Source organism: Penaeus vannamei, chromosome 6 (genome assembly GCF_042767895.1).
Source record: "Penaeus vannamei isolate JL-2024 chromosome 6, ASM4276789v1, whole genome shotgun sequence".
Classification (NCBI taxonomy): Eukaryota; Metazoa; Arthropoda; class Malacostraca; order Decapoda; family Penaeidae; genus Penaeus; species Penaeus vannamei.
The window spans coordinates 37,809,114-37,816,613 of record NC_091554.1 but is presented as its reverse complement, the minus strand read 5'-3'; the positions used below and the strand labels follow the sequence as shown (position 1 = coordinate 37,816,613).

The window sequence follows — 7,500 nt, the reverse complement described above, 5'->3', positions numbered from 1 at the left end:
ATGTACCTCTTTTGTTTCCTCTTTTTTATTCTTCTCTTTTCATTCCTTTTATTTTTCCTCCCTCTTTCTCCTCTGTTTCCTCTCCCTTTTTCAACATTCCCAATACAAGAATACTCTTCCACCTTGTTAAACACACACACACACACACACACACACACACACATACACACACACACACACACACACACACACACACACACACACACACACACACACACACACACACACACACACAGACACACACACACACACACAGACACACACACACACACACAGACACACACACGCACACACCGCTATCACTCGCCTCCAGGCAGCATCTGCTCCCCATCCCACGCCCGACTGAACCAAACACTCCCAGGCAACCTCTGAACCCCCAACCCCCAACCCCTACCCCTCCCCTTCCCTCTGCCAGCCCCCTACCCCACCCCTCTTTCTTCCCCCAACCCTCTACCCTTGGTCTCCTCCCCCTCCCCCTCCCGAATATTTCCCTTTCCCCTGCCCTCTGTCCAGCCTCTTGCACCTTCCCCCTCTCCCCCCACCACCCCCTGGAACTTCCTATCCTTCCTTCCCCTGCTCTCCTCCCTGATCCCTACCCCCCCCCTCACCCTTGACCCCTTCTTGCACCGACCCTACCCTCAACCTCCCCCCCCTCACTGCCAATATCTTGGTTCTTTTCTCAGACAGACTGCTTTTACACTCGTCCACACACACACACACACACACACACACACACACACACACACACACACACACACACACACACACACACACACACACACACACACACACACACACACACACACACACAGAGGCATACATGAACACAAACACACTCAAAAACACACACACCTACACACACACACACAAAGAACATAATTTCCCTTTCTAGCTAGTTTCTAAGTCGTTCTGTTTCACTTTGAAGTTAGTTCTCTTACTTTCTATCGCTATTTATGTTCTATTTATGTTTGATTTCATTTCCTTTCTCCAATTCTCTCTCTTGCTTCTTTTGCTTTCAAGTTTCTTTGGACTTTTTAATAATTGTCTTTATTGACTTTTACTTTCTTAGTCTTTCTTTCCTTCATCATGCTCTTTGCTCCTATTCTGCTTTTCCTAGTTATTATATATAGTTATTTCTTAAATAATCTCACCGTATGTATGTATGAATGTATGTATGTATGCATGTATATATGTATGTATGTATGTATGTATGTATGTATGTATGTATGTATGTATGTATGTATGTATGTATGTATGTATGTATGTATGTATGTATGTAAGTAAGTATGTATGTATGTATATTCTGTATGTATGTATGTTTGCATGTATGTATGTATGTATGTATGTATGTATGAATGTATGTATGTATACTATTTCCTTTTTTGTCGATCTCTTCTCAGCTTCCTTTACCTTCTGTTTCAACCCCTTCCCCATTTCCTCTTCGCTTCTTCCCTCCCTTCCTCTCCCTTCCTCTTTCTCCCTTTTTTTTCCTTCAGTCCCTCCTTTTCCCACCCCCTCCCTTGGTATAACGATATCCAGCTATAACGTTCGTCTAAGCTGTTCAGGGCCGGTCGTAAGAAGCGAAACAAGAGATGCTTAAGCGGAGACTAAGTCCTCTTAGCGGACAGTCTCCGAATACCGGATTTCTGAAGTTGCTGAAACCCTTTTGTTTTGGTTCTGCTTATTTCGTTATTTTTGGTTTGAGAGAGTTGCGTCTTTTTTTTTTTTATTTATTTATTAGTTGGAGGTACATGATTATTTATTTATTTATTTATTTTTATTTGCGTGTGAGGGTTGTCTTTATTTCTAGTTGCAATAACTGAACAGAAAAACGGATTTGCTTCTTTTTGTTTTCGATTATATATTAGTTGGAGGTACATAATTATTTATTTATTTATTTATGAATTTTTATGTGCGTGTGAGGGTTGTCTTTATTTCTGATTGCAATAACTGAAAAAAAACATAAACGGAAATATTGAAATTGTGGTTCAAATGAATGAGTGAATTTGATTAATACAATTTTATGGAAAATAATTTAAGAGTGAAGTTCAACAGATAAGGATATAAATGTTGAGAATGAAAAAAGAGAACATAAAATGAAGTTATAATTACAATATAACAAAGTACAAACATAAAAAAAATGCCTATACAAAAGCTTACTTCTCTAGAATGAAAAAAGAAAGAAAGAAAGAAAGAAAGAAAATCCTATTACCCTTTCTGGAATAAAAAGAAAACCAATAAAAATCTTTTCGAGTTTTCTTAACCAACAATCCAACACATTAACAACACCACCACCCCACCCCCACCACCCCCACCACCACCACCCCTCGATCCAAACGCTAGCTCTATTAAAATTCCTGTTCATAACTCATAAAAGTTCAGAACTCATTAAAGTCAGGGAGTCGGTAAAAAGTAAATAGATGGAAAAAAAAGATTAATAACCGAAAATAGAAATAAAAAAAGAAGCTCATATGGAAGTTATCGTTTTGTAAACTGCGAGACTTACCGCGCCGAGTGAACTGGACTTGTTTCACGCGAATGTCGACTTTCCGTTCATCGGTCATAAGGGTTATGTGGAAGCGATGTAGTTCTAAGGGTGAAGACTGACAAAGGAAATGAGATAAACAGTAAGAAGAATGGTGAAACGAAGAGAGAGAGAGAGAGAGAGAGAGAGAGAGAGAGAGAGAGAGAGAGAGAGAGAGAGAGAGAGAGAGAGAGAGAGAGAGAGAGAGAGAGAGAGAGAGAGAGAGAGAGAGAGAATTTAGAATATGAGAAAGGAAGAGAGAAGGAGAGAGAGGGAGGGACAGAAGAATACGAAAAGAGCACAGAGTATATATATATATATATATATATATATATATATATATATATATATATATATATATATATATATATATATATATATATATATATATATATTTATTTATTTATTTATTTATATATATATATATATATATATATATATATATATATATATATATATATATATATATATATATATATATACATATAGTTTATCACATTTTCGTGAGTATTTTTCTTTTCTTTTCTTTTCTTTTATTGCGTTGTGTTCATCGATACTCTGAGCTCTTAAATACACGAACACATGCATTCCTGAACACGAAGTCAGTTGCTGCAAACAAAGAGTGCAAATTTAATTAATCAGCGCTCTCTTTCATCGCCCAGAGAGATAGTGATATTGCTAATGGTAGATATAATGATTCTGATTATAATGAATATCGTGATGATAATGATCGGGATAGTTATAATGATATTGGTTATGATATTCACGATCATGTTGATTTAAAAAAGGATGATAATATCACCACCAATAGTAACAACAGCAATGATAATAAGGATGATACTGATAACAATAATAATCATAGGAATGGTGATGATAATAATGATGATAATAACAATACCAACAACAACAACAAATATATTATTAACGATAACAATTTTATGATCAAGAAAAATCTCAGCTTAAGCCCGGGATAAGCACCCCCACCCCCACCCCCCTCCTCCCCCCAAGGAACCACCCTCCTCCACCCTCACGACCCCCTAAACCCTCCCTAATACCCCAACCTCCACCCCCTTCCCCTACCCCCATTTAGCCCCCCATTCCACCCCACCACACTCCCCTACCCCCTACCCCCCAGCACCTTCCCTTAAAACGCCAGCTATTTAACTCGTTCTTTAAAGCTGCTTAAGGAAACACGAGCATTTTATTTCGCTCGTGAAAAAAGAAGATTACGCTAAGTCTGCAACATGTTAGTCTTACCTTCCTGGGGCTTCTCTGGGGGTGGGGGTGGGGGTGGGGTGGTATGGGGGGGAGAGAGGTGGTTCGAATTACCACCCGAGTAGAGAAGGAAGTGGGAAGAAGACCCGAAGGATAAAGGGTGGGAGGAATACTAAACGAAGGATTTATGAGGAAAGATTTAAAAAAAAATGATGGATGGGTGATGAATAGAGGATGAGGAGAGAGAGAGAGAGAGAGAGAGAGAGAGAGAGAGAGAGAGAGAGAGAGAGAGAGAGAGAGAAAGAGAGAGAGAGAGAGAGAGAGAGAAAGAGAGATTAAGACAGACATACATGTATAAATAAAGGCATACTGAATGAAACAAGCAATCCATCACGTAGACAGACAGACAAACAAACACGAATAGACGAAAGAGGAAACACGAAAGAAAATAAAAAAATGAAAAACTGTGAGAAGAAAAAAAAAGAAAAAGCAAAATAAAAAATGAAAAACTGTGAGAAGAAAAAAGAAAAAAAAAGAAGAAGAAAAAAAAAGAATTTGATCAAGCGCTAATTTCTTCAAGGCTTTTATTGCTATTAAATTCATGTGATGAATAAAAGGAAATGATTAAATTAGATAATGACCTTTCCTTCCAGTCTGTTTGATCCAAATTAAATAATTTCGTCGGTGTTTGTCTGTTCGGAGATAAGCTGATTATCCTTATTTCTAGATTTTTTTGTTTCTTTTTTTTCCTCTTTCTTTTTCGAATATTTGTTAACTTTTTAATCAAAGGTGACCATTTATAAGCAATGCTAATATATAGCGTGGACTAAATCACGCAGACTTAAATATGTCTATATATGTCTATATATATATATATATATATATATATATATATATATATATATATATATATATATATATATATATATATATATATATATATATATATATATATATATATATACATATATATATATTTGTTTATATGTACATATATAATTATATATTATTATACATACATGTTTATATAACAGCATATTGCCTGTACAGTTGTTTCTTTTAATTTTGTTCTAATTATTATCTCTTAACTCTCTTCTCTTTATTTCATTGTTTTCTTTGCATTAATTTTATTATAATCACGGCTTGCGCTTCTTGCCTTCCCTTATTAGCAGTCTGCTCTCTCTCTCTCTCTCTCTCTCTCTCTCTCTCTCTCTCTCTCTCTCTCTCTCTCTCTCTCTCTCTCTCTCTCTCTCTCTCTCTCTCTCTCTCTCTCTCTCTCTCTCTCTCTCTCTCTCTCTCTCTCTCTCTCTCTCTCTCTCTCTCTCTCACTCTCTCTCTCTCTCTCTCTCTCTCTCACTTACTTACTTCGACCTCAAATATCCTCTTGGTTTCTTGGTGAAGTAAAAATTTCTTTCAATTGCCTTTTCTGATTCCTACACTTGCTATCATTATCATTAATATTATCATAATTACCATCTTCATCACTATGATTATCATTTTCATCACCATTACTGTTAATACTATTAACCTCTTCCTCATTATCATCATATTCATAATCTTTAAGCCATTGTTATGATCATTATTACAGCTATTGTCATATATAGCATAGACCTCAATATTGGCATTAATACCAATTAAAATATATATATATATATATATATATATATATATATATATATATATATATATATATATATATATATATATATATACATATATATTATCATTATTATTACTATTATTATTATCATTATTATTACTATTATTATTATTATCATTATTGTTAGTAGTAGTAGTAGTGTTATCATTATTATTATTATTATTATTGTTAATATTATTATTATTATTATTATTATTATTATTATTATTATTATTATTATTATTATTATTATTATTATTATTATTACCATTATCATCATTATCATTTACATTATTCTAACTCTTTTTCTCTCCCCCCGCAGGTAAGTGACGTCACGCGGCTCGGGAGATGAGTATTCAGAGCATCCTTTCCAGCATCCTTAGAGGCAGAGATCGAATGTGTGAGATGAATGCAGGGGTTGGAATTCTTCTTTGTTTCTCCCTCTTTATTCTCTCTTTCTTTTTCGTCTTATTCCGTGTTTTTCTCTTTTTTCTTTTTTTTCCTTCTTTCTTTATTTTATTTTTTTCCTTCTTGGTTCCTTTCTTCCTAACATTCATTTTGTCTTCTTGTTCCTCTCTCTCTTTTTCCTATCTTATTTCTACTGATATATCTTTCTCCTTATCCCTTCCTGTTTAGCCCCCACTTTCTTACTACCTATTTCTTCTTCCCCCTTTTCCCTTTTTTATCCTTCTTCCCACTTCCCCTCCTCCTTCCACATCATGATTTTCTATCTTCATCCTTCTTCTCATGCTGTACTTCTTGCTTTTCCTCAATTTCTCTTTCTTCCTCCATTTTCCTATCTGCTCTCCCTCCCTTTCATTCTTTCTTTCTCTCCCTCTTTTCAATTTTTTTCTTCGTTTTTCTATTTGCCTTATCTCCCTTTCATTCTTTCTTTCTCTCTCTCTCGTCTATTCTTTTTCTTCCCTTTATGATCTGCCTTATCTCTCTTTCATTTTTTCTTTCTTTCCCTCTCTTCTATTTTTTTCTTCATTTTCCGATCTGCCTTATCTCCCTTTCATTTTTTCTTTCTTTCCCTTTCTTCCATTCTCTACCTTTCTATCTTTAACTTCAACTCCCGATTCGTCCCTATATATGCACTTTTTCTTTCCTCCATTCACCCTCCTCTTTCTTTTCCCTTCTCTTTCTTTGCCCGCTTTCGTTCTTTCGTTTCTTTATCATCCTTCATACTGTTTCTCCTTCTTACCTTTACTCTCCAGATTTTTTCTCTCATTCACCCTTCTTCCCTCCCTTCCTTCCTTCCTTCTTTTCCTCACTTCCTTCCATGTTCCATCCTCCTCTACCATTCGGTTTCCCTTCCTTTTTACCATCCACTCTTTCTTCCTTCTCTCGCTCCTTCCCTTTTCAAGACTTCCGTCTCTCTCCATCCCTCCGTTCCTTCTTTCCCTTCATTCCTCTTACTACCCTCTCTCCTTATCCGGCTTTCTCCTTTACCTCTCTCTCTTCTCTTCATCGCTCCCTTCAACCGGCCTTCCTTTCATCCCTCCACTCCTCCTTTCCCTTCCTTCTACTCTTCCCTCCCTCCTTTCTTTCCCTCCCTCCCTCCCTACACTTTTCTTTTCCCTCCCTCTCTCGCCACCTTCCCTCAACTCCTCCTCTCCCTCCTTCCTGTCTACACATCCCTCTCACTCTTCTTTTCCTCAGTTCCTCTCACCCTCCCTTCAATACTTCCCTCCCTTCCTTTCTTCCCCCCACCCCTCATTCCCTTCCTTCGACCCACTCCTCTTTCCCTTCTTTTCACCCCATCACCCCCTCTTTCCACCCACCCCACTCCACTCCTCTTTCCCTCCACCCCTCCCTCCCTTCCTTCCACCTGCTCTCCTTTTCTCTCCACCCCTCCCTCCCAACCCTCCCTCTCTTCCACCCACCTCTTTCCTCCACCCTTCCCGCCCCTCCCTCCCTCCTTACTTCCTTCCACCCACTCCTCTTTCCTCCCTTCCTCCCTCCCTTCCCTCCACCCTCCCTCCCTCCCTCCCTTCCCTCCCTTCCACCCACTCGCCTTTCCTCCACCCCTCCCTCCCAACCCTCCCTCCCTTCCCACCCACTCCTCTCTCCATCCACCCCTCCCTCCCTCCCTCCCCACCTCTCCCTCCCTCCCTTCCTT

The 7,500-nt window shown here is 37.9% G+C and overlaps 1 protein-coding gene across 3 annotated transcripts in view; it reads left to right on the top strand.

The window, feature by feature from the left end:
- Nucleotides 1-7,500, top strand: part of LOC113804510 (uncharacterized) — a 286,828-nt gene that overhangs the window by 174,217 nt on the left and 105,111 nt on the right. Inside the window, exon 3 of one of the 3 annotated variants that reach the window (XR_011398625.1) lies at nt 5,701-5,725. The exons of the other annotated variants lie outside the window; for them this stretch is intronic. The gene's annotated coding sequence lies outside the window, so the exon portion shown is untranslated. Of the gene's footprint in view, nt 1-5,700; nt 5,726-7,500 lie in introns of those variants that run through there. 3 annotated transcript variants of the gene reach the window in all.